We start from the raw sequence: 13,147 nt of genomic DNA, 5'->3' as shown, positions 1-13,147 counted from the left end.
ACTCTGAAGAGGAGAGTCGGACTTGGAGAATAGGTGGAGATGTCTGAAGGGGAAGGAAGAACCCTCCACAAGATGGAGAGACTCCCTGATAGAGAGAGAACTCCTGTAACAGTGAGACAAAGTACTGATTCCTTCCTTTCCTTCAGGGGACAATGATTAGAGTGAGTGTCTTTGGGAGGAACATAGATTAGTTGTTGAGTTTTGGGGATCCGCTTGGGCTAAACTTGGGAATTACTGCTTGGAGAAATAATTACCCATGAGCTGGGAGCAGTTCCTTAGCAACGACCCACTGTCCTTGTTGTTCCTGACCGTTGCTAAGGAGATGCTCCCAGATCATTCAACCAGGGGTGATGTCAAAGGTCTTTCAGTGATGTCAGACGGTGCCCATTGTCAAACCACAGACCAGGGAACCTGTCACATTTAATACTCAGTCAGTGATTCACACTCTGTCGGAATCTATAAGAATAAACAGTCTGCAGTTTGTCACCTGTTAATGACTTGGAGAAGGATGTAGGTGTGGTATAATTAGTTTTGTGGATGACACTGTAATTGCAGAGTGGTGAAGGTGAGGGTTGTCTCAGGTTACAATGGGATGGAGACCAGATGGAGAATGAGCCAAGGAATGGCAGGTGGGACAAGTGTGAGGTGATCAATTTGGGACGTTGAACCAGAGCAGAACACACAGAGTGAATGACAGAGCCCTGGGAGAGTTGTAGAATGGAGAGACCGAGGGGTACAAATACAGCGTTCCCTGAAAGAGCCTGCACAGGTAGACAGTGGGGTGAAGAAGGTGTGGACGGGTTCCCATGCTGTGTAATTCTGTGACTCTAAGTGTAAATGGTCCTGTCGTTGTCTAGCTGTAAGCCGGTGAACCTTCACCTGCTCTTTCTTCTCCCAGAGGGACATGGCTGCTGGAAACTGTGGCATCTGGTTGAGCACAGGGAAATGGAGGTTTTCACCGTACGAGCCCGTGACGAAGATGGGATTGACCAGTCCACGATGCAATCCTGAGACAGCAGATCCCAACTGTAATCGAACGGTGCTCCTTCCGGTTCATCTGAGTCCCATCCTCATCTTGGTGCGAACTTGACAACCGCTAACATTCCTGTCCAATAATGAACTGAGTCATGGGAACGGTGTGAAAACACCTCTCTCGCCTCAGGACCATTTCCATCTCCTCCATCCTGGGGTCTGAGACTTCACCCTTCCACCTCTACATTTAAAAGTTGCCATTTCCGCGTGCCGATGGGTATTTGTCATCCTGACCAGTTCTGCCTGAAACTGATAGTCTCTTGGTGAAATTCAAGAATGGGTTCTCCCCCGGGTGGGATCCTCACGTCCAGTCTCCGTGTTCCCGCATCGGTGACAGGAACTTTTCCTGCTCCAGCTCCAGGCTCAGCCCGGCACTGGTCCGAGTCACTGCAGTGGCACTGCTGGTCGAGGGACAGGACTGGAGACCACCGAGACCAGGCTCTGAGCTCACACAGAAAGCATCGCCTGCAATATTGTTTCAAAGTTTCACTGTGATTTAAGAATAAAGTGGAATAGACCATTTCTGGAGTGTTTGCTGATTTGTGCTCAGGGAGATTTGGGGGGGTGGGCGGAAGGGCTACAGACTGCTGACTGTCACCGGGCTCAATGAGTTCCTAAACACACAGACGCACTGACTGAGCTGGTTCTCTGAACACTGGGACACACACTGGCTGAGCTGGTTCTCGGAACACTGGGACACACACTGGCTGAGCTGGATCTCTGTACACTGGGACACGCACTGGCTCAGCTGGTTCTCTGAACACTGGGACACACACTGGCTGAGATGGTTCTCTGAACACTGGGGCACACACTGGCTGAGCTGGTTCTCTGAACACTGGGACACACACTGGCTGAGCTGGTTCTCTGAACACTGACACACACTGGCTGAGCTGGTTCTCTGAACACAGACACACACTGGCTGAGCTGGTTCTCTGAACACTGAGACACACTGGCTGAGCTGGTTCTCTGAACACTGGGACACACACTGGCTGAGCTGGTTCTCTGAACACTGGGACACACACTGGCTGAGCTGGTTCTCTGAACACTGGGACACACACTGGCTGAGCTGGTTCTCTGAACACTGACACACACTGGCTGAGCTGGTTCTCTGAACACTGGGACACACACTGGCTGAGCTGGTTCTCTGAACACTGAGACACACTGGCTGAGCTGGTCCTCTGAACACTGACACACACTGGAGGGAACACAGTGTCTCAATCACTTTACAGCACCAGTGATCACCAGTCGAGGTTTGATTCCCACCGTTATCCATAAGGAGTTTGTCCACTCTCCCCGTGACCATGTGGGCTTCCTCCGGGTGCTCTGGTTCCCTCCCACATTCCAAAGACGTACGGGTGAGTGTTCGTACATTGCAGCCATGCTGTGTTTGTGCTGGAGGTGTGGTGACACTCACAGGCTGCTCCCAGCATGTCCCTGCCAGAGGCGATGCATTTCACTGTGTTACCATGTACCTGTGGCCAGTAAAGCTAATCTCTGCAGGCTCGGGTCAGACAGAATCCAGAGTCTACAGGAGTCACTGGTATCCGTGCTTACACACATACACACAGTACAGTGTCTTACCAATTTATATCTATTGTGTTTCTTACATTGTAGATTTTTGGGACACATCGGATCCAGAATAACAATTATTTCATTCTCTTTTACACGTGGGTACTGGAAATGACATTGAACAATCTTGAATCAAAATGTTTACATTTACACATGCAAATCCACTAGACATCCCTCAATAATCTGCACAATTATTAAATGGATTTGCTTCCTGTCACTTGTGGCCAAACTGACCAGTTAAGTGTACTTTCTCATAGATTTTAATATTATGTGCTTAAATTATTGTATTAACTTATTCATAGTATAATATTATTGTTTTGTGTGCTGTGTGTGATGCATGTTGTGTGATTTGCAGCAGCATTGTCTCATTTGGTTGTACTCTACAAAAGTCTTAGGAACATGTAAAAAATTCTGTAAAGCAAAAATATTGAAATGGAAAGTTTCCACATATCAAAAGTTTACCATAAAGAGCAGTAAATTGTAAAAAACGAAATCAAAGCAATATTTGGTGTGAACACCCTTTGCCTGTAAAACTGCATCTATTCTCTCAGGTACACTGTCATGCATTTTTCTAAGAAAATCAGTTGGTGGGTGTTAAATGCATCTTGGAGAACTTGCATAGTTCTTTTTCAGACTTTGACTGTCTCACTTGCTTCTGTCTCTCCAGCTAATTCCAGACAGCCTCGATGATGTTGAGATCAGGGCTCTGTGAAGGCAATACCATCTGAAACGATATAAAAACTCTGGGGTGCCTGTGACTTTTGCACAGTACTGCAGCTTATACACACAGATTGATTGGATATTCACAATGTGATTTGGGAGTGTTCAAAGTTCACATTATTAACCCTCAATGAAAAAGGACTGTTATATAAAGGATAAACACAAGAGATTCTGTAGATGCTGGAAATCTAGAGCAACACATACTAAATGCTGGATAAACTCAGCAGGTCAGGTAGCATCTGTAGAAATGAATAAACAGTCGACATTTCATATCCTGATGGAGCGTCTTGGCCCAAAACATTGACTGCTTATTAACTTCCATAGATTCTGCCGGACCTGCTGAGTTGCTCCTGCATTCTGTGTGTGTTGCTCTGGATTTCTAGCATCTGCAGAATCCCCTGTGTGCACGACTATCAGAGGACAAAGACAGTCAGAGCAGAGTCGGAGTGGGGTGAATGAATGTGATGGGCAATTGGTAGCTCAGTGTTGTCATTGGTGACCAGAATGGAGGTGTTCTGCAAAGAGGTCATCCATTCGGTGTTTGGGTTTTCCAAAGACCTACTGGTTGGTAGGTTAACTGGTCATTGTTGTTACGAGAATACACATAAAATTAAGATGTTTGCTGGCCTGGGCTAGCATCAGTGGCATCAGCAGTTGGTCTGCCACCTGCCCTCAGGGGAAGGAGAGATAAGGAACAATGGAGCAGCGTCTGGAGATGTGTAATGAAGGGATGTGGGAGAGAGAGCTGTCTGGAGCGGCTCCCCCCTTTGAACCCTGAACTGTTTGAAGTGATGGACAGGCGATACCCCAGCAGGGGGATAAAAAGGGACAGGTTCGCTAAGACAGACACACACGCCACCCGAGGTAACGAGACCCTGGAAGCGGTGCGCCTCTCACGAGTGATGAGAAGTACCGGACAACGCACAGGGTGGAAAGGTACGATCAGCGGGAACCCGGTGTGTGTCCGCCCTTGCCTGGGTGCCGGGTTCACTGCAGAGGATCGACCGCATCTGGAGGAGGGGTCACAGTCGGTGACCTCAGGTGACATCACCAAGGACCCGCCCAAAAGCTGTTTGTGAGCCAACCCGCTGGTCTGTGAGTGAAGCTGTTCTGAATGATCAGTTGTTCCTGTTCTATCTCTCTCTTCCCCCACATTGTCCATCGCCATGGCAACGATTACTGCGAACTGAACTACAAACTGGACTGAACTTTGAGTCATTTTGAAATTGGTCATTTAACCCCTAGACAACGATAGAGCTTGATTGATGCTGTTATCTTAATTCTGTGCACATGTGTTTATCATCACTGAACTGTTGCATTTATTATCCTTTCGATTACTGTGTTGCTTGTTTCTTTAATAAAACTTTCTTAGTTCTAGTACTCCAGACTCCAACTGAGTGATCCATTTCTGCTGGTTTGGCAACCCAGTTACGGGGTACGTAACATAAGTGGGGTTCTCGTCCGCGATTTTGAACGCTAAATTTGGGACGGAGTAAATTGATTGGGTTAAAATTCCCGAAAGAAAGAAAAGACAAACAGCAGAAATGGAGGTTGAGGAATTTATAAAGGCGCCGACCTTGGAGGCATTAGAGGATGCCAGGAAATCGGAATTGATAGCTGTGGCAAAACGGGTGAATCTTGCTAAGGTGAAGTCGACAATGAGGAGAGAGGAGATACACAGAGCTATTGTAGAGCACTATGTATCTAAAGGTGTGTTTCCCCAAGGTGAGCTGGGGGAGGTGTCTATTGAAAAACCTGCTGGAGACGCGGTACAGGTACAGCTTGAAAAACTGAGACTCGAGCACGAGTTCCGGGTACGGCAGTTAGAAAGGCAGGAGAAAGAGAGAGAGTTAGAAAGGCAGGAGAAAGAGAGAGAGAGGGACAGACAGTTGGAGAGAGAAGAGAAACAGAGGGAAAGGGAATTTGAGCTGGAGAAGTTAAAGATAAGGGCCGAGCAGGGGCTCGTGCCGAACCAAGGTGGAGGGTTCCGGGCGACCCAGGAGGTTAGGCTGGTTCCCCCATTTGACGATACCGATGTGGATCGGTACTTCCTCCACTTCGAAAAAGTAGCTATAAGTCAGGAATGGCCGAGGGATAAGTGGGTTGTCTTACTTCAGAGTGTACTGAAAGGGAAGGCCCAACAAGCTTACTCCGCCTTATCCGCGGAAGATGCCCAGAAGTATGAGGTGGTGAAGGAGGCCATCCTCAGGATTTATGAGTTGGTCCCGGAGGCATACCGGCAGAGGTTCCGGAATGCGAGGAAGCGGTGGGACCGCACGTATTTGGAGTTTGCTCGTGAGATGCAAACATATTGTGAGCGTTGGTGCGCCTCGAAAGGGGTAGAGGGGGATTATGACAGACTGCTGCAACTGGTTCTGATTGAGCAGTTTAAAGGTTGTGTCCCTGAGGGTATGAGACCCTACCTCGATGAGAAAGAGGCAGCCACGTTAGCCGCAACTGCTAAGTTAGCGGATGAGTATGCGTTGACGCATAAAATGAAGGTTGCCCCGAGTAAAGGCTACCAGAAGGGTAGTCAGGACGGCGGGGAGAGTCCGCCGGAAAAGTCAGAAAGTAAGCCGGGGACTAGTGAAAAGGATAAGGTAGACCGGGAGCAGCCTGGTAGGAAGTCTCCTGGGGTCGTCTGTTATAATTGTGGGAAAGTCGGACACTTTGCGTCCAGGTGCTTTGCCCCAAGGAAGGAGACGGGGAAAGGAAAAGCGGAAATTTTGAATGGCTGTATTGAGCTGTTAAGCGAACCGCTAGGGAAGGACAGGTCTGAAAAAGTCCAGGAAGGGCGCGAGAGGTTTATCTCGGCCGGACTGGTGTCAGTGAAAAAGAGGTTAAAACCAGTTCCAGTGCGGATCTGGAGAGACACGGGAGCGTGTCAGTCACTAATACTGAAGAGTGTATTAGAGTTTAGCTCAGAGACCCAGACTGGGGAGGTAGAGGTCAAAGGTGTTGGGGAAGGGACAGAGTCAGTCCCTTTGCACCAGATACATTTACAGAGCAACCTGGTCTCTGGACTAGTCACGATCGGGGTGAGGTCCGAATTACCGATGAAAGACGTGGAAGTCTTGCTCGGTAATGACATCGCCGGAGGAATCGTGTTCCCAGTCGTGGGATTGACGGGTCAGCCTGCCAGCATGGAGGCCCCGCCCGCGATGGTGAATTTGGCTGACACATTTCTGCCAACCTTGTATGAGACAGGGTGTAGTGAGATAAGAGGTAGTGAGGGAGCTGGGACGGACGTAGCAGTAGCCAGGAAAGAATTTGTGCAGACGCAGGAGCGAGACGAGGGGCTGATGGTTTTGGCCGAGACCGCTCTCTCTGACACAGCCTTGACAAGCTATTGTGCGGATGAGGAGGTGCTAAGGAAGAAAGGGAAATCAAGTACAGCATCCGCAGATGAGGAGTGGGGGGTGGTGCAAAAGAGTTATGGGGATGAGGTTTTTAACATGGCCCACGAGGTACCCCCCGGTGGACATTTTGCGGTGCTGGAGGAAACAGTTGGTGGAATCATGAAAGAGAGTTACCGGCTGCCCAGGGGGAAAAATGTTATTGATCATGACCGACGCGAACTGAGACGGTCACCGGCTTTTGATATGCTAACAAACCTAGTCGGTGTTAGCGTGGAAATCAATGAAGCTAGGGGCCCCCTGATAAGAGGAAAAAACCATTTTGAAAAGATTAGGATGGGATCGGTCAGATGGGAGAAGGCTATTGTTTTGGCCAGGTCTACTGATAAGGTCTCTCCCTTAATCCCCGAACAAAGCGAATCTTTAGAAGGAGTAATTAAACGACTCGCACCTATGTGTTTGATTGTCCCGAGGAAATGCAAAGAACTGGGACGTTGGGTTATGTCTGTTACAATAGGGCGGCCAAGTAAACAACACCCATATTTTTTGAGTAATTCAGTGACTAAAGGGCTGATGAACACAGAGGTGTGTATTGGCAATTTAACACGGCTGTCTGAAGCCAGCTTGATAGTGAACCTTGGAAAAAATGAATTCGGCCACACGAATGTCACTTACCTGGGAATTGTGGTGACACAGGGGCAGCTGGCAGTGATGCAAGCTACAGTGCAGGCTATCGCTGACCTCCCAACCCCGACAGACAAGAGGGCCCTCAGAAGGCTTTTGGAGATGGTGGGGTACTGCAGGAAGTTTTGCAATAACTCTGCGGTCAATACCCGTCCCCCTCCTACTAAGCCCTTGCGAGAGAAAACTGAGTCGGAATGGGACGACCCTTGTTATTGTGGTCCGGGACAAAACCAAATGAGAGGTTACATTGGTCGCAATTCATCAGTGTTTTTGGCCACTATGAAGTTTGCTGAGTTGGAGCCTGGTCTAAGGGATTATTAATAACACGTGTAAAAGGAACAGAAAATGTGATGACTGTCTGTCAAAGTGTTGACAGCTTCAAATTCTCTGTATTAGCTAAATAACTGTTAAAGATGTATATTGTGTATGTATCAGATAATGTAGTCATGTTTGTAATTTTTACCTCCCGGTAAAAATCCTTAAAGGGGGGAAGTGTTACGAGAATACACATAAAATTAAGATGTTTGCTGGCCTGGGCTAGCATCAGTGGCATCAGCAGTTGGTCTGCCACCTGCCCTCAGGGGAAGGAGAGATAAGGAACAATGGAGCAGCGTCTGGAGATGTGTAATGAAGGGATGTGGGAGAGAGAGCTGTCTGGAGCGGCTCCCCCCTTTGAACCCTGAACTGTTTGAAGTGATGGACAGGCGATACCCCAGCAGGGGGATAAAAAGGGACAGGTTCGCTAAGACAGACACACACGCCACCCGAGGTAACGAGACCCTGGAAGCGGTGCGCCTCTCACGAGTGATGAGAAGTACCGGACAACGCACAGGGTGGAAAGGTACGATCAGCGGGAACCCGGTGTGTGTCCGCCCTTGCCTGGGTGCCGGGTTCACTGCAGAGGATCGACCGCATCTGGAGGAGGGGTCACAGTCGGTGACCTCAGGTGACATCACCAAGGACCCGCCCAAAAGCTGTTTGTGAGCCATCTCGCTGGTCTGTGAGTGAAGCTGTTCTGAATGATCAGTTGTTCCTGTTCTATCTCTCTCTTCCCCCACATTGTCCATCGCCATGGCAACGATTACTGCGAACTGAACTACAAACTGGACTGAACTTTGAGTCATTTTGAAATTGGTCATTTAACCCCAAGACAACGATAGAGCTTGATTGATGCTGTTATCTTAATTCTGTGCACATGTGTTTATCATCACTGAACTGTTGCATTTATTATCCTTTCGATTACTGTGTTGCTTGTTTCTTTAATAAAACTTTCTTAGTTCTAGTACTCCAGACTCCAACTGAGTGATCCATTTCTGCTGGTTTGGCAACCCAGTTACGGGGTACGTAACATTGTAAACTGTCCCATGATCAGGCTAGGATTAAATCCGGGGATTGTAGGGCAGCCCAGCTCGAAAGGTCAGAGGGGCCTATTTCACACTGCATCTCTAAATAAAATAAGATAATATTCTGTAATGGTGAGGGACGAGGGAGAGGAGAACTATTGTTCTGCAGATACAGCAACAGTGTGTTATGAAGCACGGGAGAAATACAATTCCGCAGATACAGTAATGCTGAGGTGCAAGGCACAGGAAAGGTACAATAGTGCAGATAGAGTAATGGTGAGGTACAAGACACTGCAGGAGCAAACTACTGCAGTTAGTTAAATAATCAGGTACAAGTCAGAGGAGTATACAATCCCGTTGATACAGAAACTGTGAGGTACAAAGCATATGGAAAGAATACTGCAGGTGCTGGAATGCTGAGGTGCAAATCAGGGGAAATGCAATTCTGCAGATGCTGGAATGGCGAAATGAAAATCAGGGGAAATACAATTCTGCAGATGCTGGAATGGCGAAGTGAAAATCAGGGGAAATGCAATATTGTACTGCAGATGCTGGAATGGTGAGTTACCATGCAGAGGGAAATACTATACTGCAGTTGTTGGAATGTTGAAATATGCAGAACAGTGCAGATATGTCAACTGAAATAGCTCAGTTGGGAGAGCGTTAGACTGAAGATCTAAAGGTCCCTGGTTCAATCCCGGGTTTCAGCACTGAGACTCGTTTATTGGCACCGTGGTTGCGTGGTGGTTGGTGCATCTCTATTACAGCTCAAGGTCTTGGAATTAAGAGTTCAATTCCGGCGTCCTCTGTAGATTTCTAAGTACTTCCCATGTGCACATGAGTTTCCTCTGGGTGCTCCTTTTTCCTCTCACAGTCCAAAGGTGTACTGGTTAAGAGGTTAATTGGTTATTTTACACCGTATCACCATAACACCGTCCTTGGACTCACTTTACACCACATGCTGTTGGAGCAGTGCTGCCAGGAAAATCAAGGACACGACCCACCCAGCTAACACACTTTTCATCCCTCTTCCCTCCGAGAAAAGGCTCAGGATCTTGAAGACTCATACGGCCAGATTTGGGAACAGCTTCTTTCCAACTGTGTTAAGACTGCTGAACGGATCCTGATCCAGATCTGGGCCGTACCCTCCAAATATCCAGAACTGCCTCTCAGATTTTTTGCGCTACCTTACTTTACATTTTTCTATTTTCTGTTTATGATTTATAATTTAAATTTTTAATATTTACTAAGTTTTACTACTTTTAATATTTAATATTTGTAATTCAGGGAGTGGGAAGCACAGAATCAAATATCACTGTGGTGATTGTACATCCTAGTACCAATTGTTTGGTGACAATAAAGTATAAAGTATAAATACATGAGGGTTAAATCAGAGGGTTCCTGGTTGTCACAGCTTGGTGGACTGTATCTCTCAATAAAATAAAGTAAGTAATATTTTGTAATCGTGAGGGACGAGGAAGCAGTGTTTAACAATAACGTGGACACAGCGACGGCGAGGTACAATCCGGACAGGAGCAATAATACAGACGCTGGAACAGTGAGGAACCATCAGAGGAGAACTACAATACCGCAGATACAGCAACAGTGAGTTACAAAGCACAGAAGTAATACAATTCTGCAGATACTGCAATGGTGAGGTACAAGGCGGAGGAGTATTCAATTCTGCAGATCCAGGAATGGTGAGGTTAATGCAGAGAAGAACCACAATTCCACATTTACTGGAATGTTGAGGCTCAGAGCACAGGAGAAATACAATGCTGCAGAGTCTGGCAAGGTGAGGTATGAAGCATGAGGAATACAATACCACTGATGCTGGAGCAGTGAGGTACAAGGCAGAGAGGAAATAAAATACCACACACACAAGAATAGAGAGTTTTAAAGAACAGTCGAACTACAATACTGCAGATGATGGACCGGTGAATTACAAAGCTCATGGAAATACAACAGTGCAGATGCTGGAATTGTGAGGTACACTGTACAAGAAACATACAATACTACAGATGCTGCAATGGTGAGGTACACGAGAGTGGAGAACAACAATACAGCAGCTGTGTCAGCGGAAGTAGCTCAGCTGGGAGAGCGTTAGACTGAAGATCTAAAGGTCCCTGGTTCAATCCCGGGTTTCGGCACTGGGACTTATTTATTGGGCATCATGGTAGCTTAGCGATTATTGTGACACTATAAGCCCTCAAGGCTTCAGAGTTCAGTTGCAGTGCACTCTATAAATAAGTTTATACGCGCTCATGGGTTTCCTCTGGGTGCTCTGGTTTCCTCTCACAGACCAAACATGTCCTGCTTACTCGGGTTAATCTGTTATTTTAAACCATCTCATAATTATGTTAGGGTTAAATCGGTGGATTCCTGGGTGGAACAGCTGGGTGGGCTGGAGAGGCCTGTTCTGTGCTCTATGTCTCAATAAAACAAAATAAATAATATTCTGTAATGGTGAGGGACGAGGGAGAGGAGAACTACAATACTGCAGATACAGCAATGCTGAGGTACAAGACAGAGGTGAACCACAAAAATGCAGGCATATCAGCCGAAATAGCTCAGTTGGGAGAGCGTTAGACTGAAGATCTAAAGGTCCCTGGTTCAATCCGGGATTTCGGCACTGGGACTATTCTATTGTCACCGCGATAGCATAGCAGTTAGTCTGACACTATTACAGCTCGTAGTGTCAGAGTTCGGAATTCCATTGTAGCATTCTCTGTAAGTAACTTTGTACGTCCTTCCCAAGGTGAAGAGCTTTAAAAAGCAGGTTTTCTCAGCGCGAGTCGTGATTGGATTAATTCAAAGACGCAGGAGAAGTGTTCCCACACAAGTGTGGCAAAAAGCTTTAAAAACCCAGTCTCCATAAAAGAGGGGTCCCGCCTAGTGGAGCGGTCATCATCGGAGTGGTCTGAGTCAGAGTGGTAAGTCCTTGGCTCAACAGGGCCAGGTGGTAGGAACAGGCGGGAGCAAGGTCAGTAAGTAAGTTCTCTCCGTACTTCTTGTTTTCTTATCGAACTCTTGAGAGAATAGGGGGTGTGTCTACAGGGCCAATGTTCATCATACATCACATGGAGAACAGACTTCCATCGTTCCTGATTCCCTCTGTTTGGTAAAACCAAATACCGTTTCTGGCTGAACTTCACAGAGTTTCCCAGCCCAAGAGATTGTTATGCCCAACAAACCTGTGAAAGAGTTGTTTAATCAGACCCAGTCCTTGTGCTCTCCCCAGGCCCCTGCGGATATTTCTCTGTTCAATCTGCTTCCATCCCAGATCAACAATTCACCTCCTCCCCCTCCTCTTCCCCTACCCCCATCACACCGTATCCGCTGGGAAATCCTGTAAACACCCATCCAGGTGATACTCTACACCTCCCCAGGCAGTAAGGCTGATCATCACCTCCACCCAATCACCCACTCCACCACAAACCCCAACCACCACTACTTTATCATTTCCTGTCAATGTACAGACACTCAAAGCTCAGAGTAAATTTATTATCAATGTCTCCATATACAACCCTGAGATTCATTTTCTCAAAAATCCAAAAACCATAACAGAATCAATTGAAAGACCACACCAGCAGGATGGACAACCACTGTGCAAAAGACAACAAACTGCAAATACAAAAAGAAAGAAAAATGAAATAATAATGGTCACTAAATAAGCAATAAATATCAAGAACAGAAGATTGCAAGTCTTTGAAAGTGAGTCCATAGGTCATGGAAACATTTCAGTGATGGAGCAAATGAAGTTGAGTGAAGTTATCACCTTTGGTTCAAGAGCTGTTCCTGAACCTGGTGGTCTGAGTCCTAAGGCTCTTGTACCTCCTTCCTGATGGTTGAGGGGTAATAACTGTTCCTGAATCTGGTGGTGTGGGTCCTGAGGCTCCTGTACCTCCTTCCTGATGGCAGCAGCAAGAAATGAGCAGATAATGGGGGAGACTTGGACCAGAGGGCACAGCCTCAGAAAAGAAGGATGTTACTTTAAAACAGAGTTAAGGAGGAATTTCTTTAGCCAGAGAGTGGTAAATCTTGGCTGTGGAGGCCAAGACATTGGGTATATTTAAAGCGGAGGTTGATAGGTTCTAGGTTCGTCATGGTGTCAAAGGTTACGGAGAGAAGGCAGGAGAACAGGGTTGAGAGGGATAATAAATCAGCCTTGATGGAATGGCAGAGCAGACACGATGGGCCAAATGGCCTCACTCTGTTTCTATGTCTCTTGGTCAAAGTGCAACACCTCACACCTATCAGCATTATATCCCATCTGCCATTCTTCAGTCAATTCTTCTTGCTGTTCCAGATCCCACTGCAAGCTTTGATAGATCCCTTCACTGTCCACTACACCCCCAATCTTGGTGACATCTGCAAATTTCCTGGGTGAGATGATATCGATGATAACTGGCACCGATCGCTGTGGCACAACATGCTCGATAT

The sequence above is a fragment of the Mobula hypostoma genome, chromosome 21 (assembly GCF_963921235.1).
Source record: "Mobula hypostoma chromosome 21, sMobHyp1.1, whole genome shotgun sequence".
In the NCBI taxonomy this organism is placed as follows: Eukaryota; Metazoa; Chordata; class Chondrichthyes; order Myliobatiformes; family Myliobatidae; genus Mobula; species Mobula hypostoma.
Note: the sequence above shows the minus strand (reverse complement) of the source record.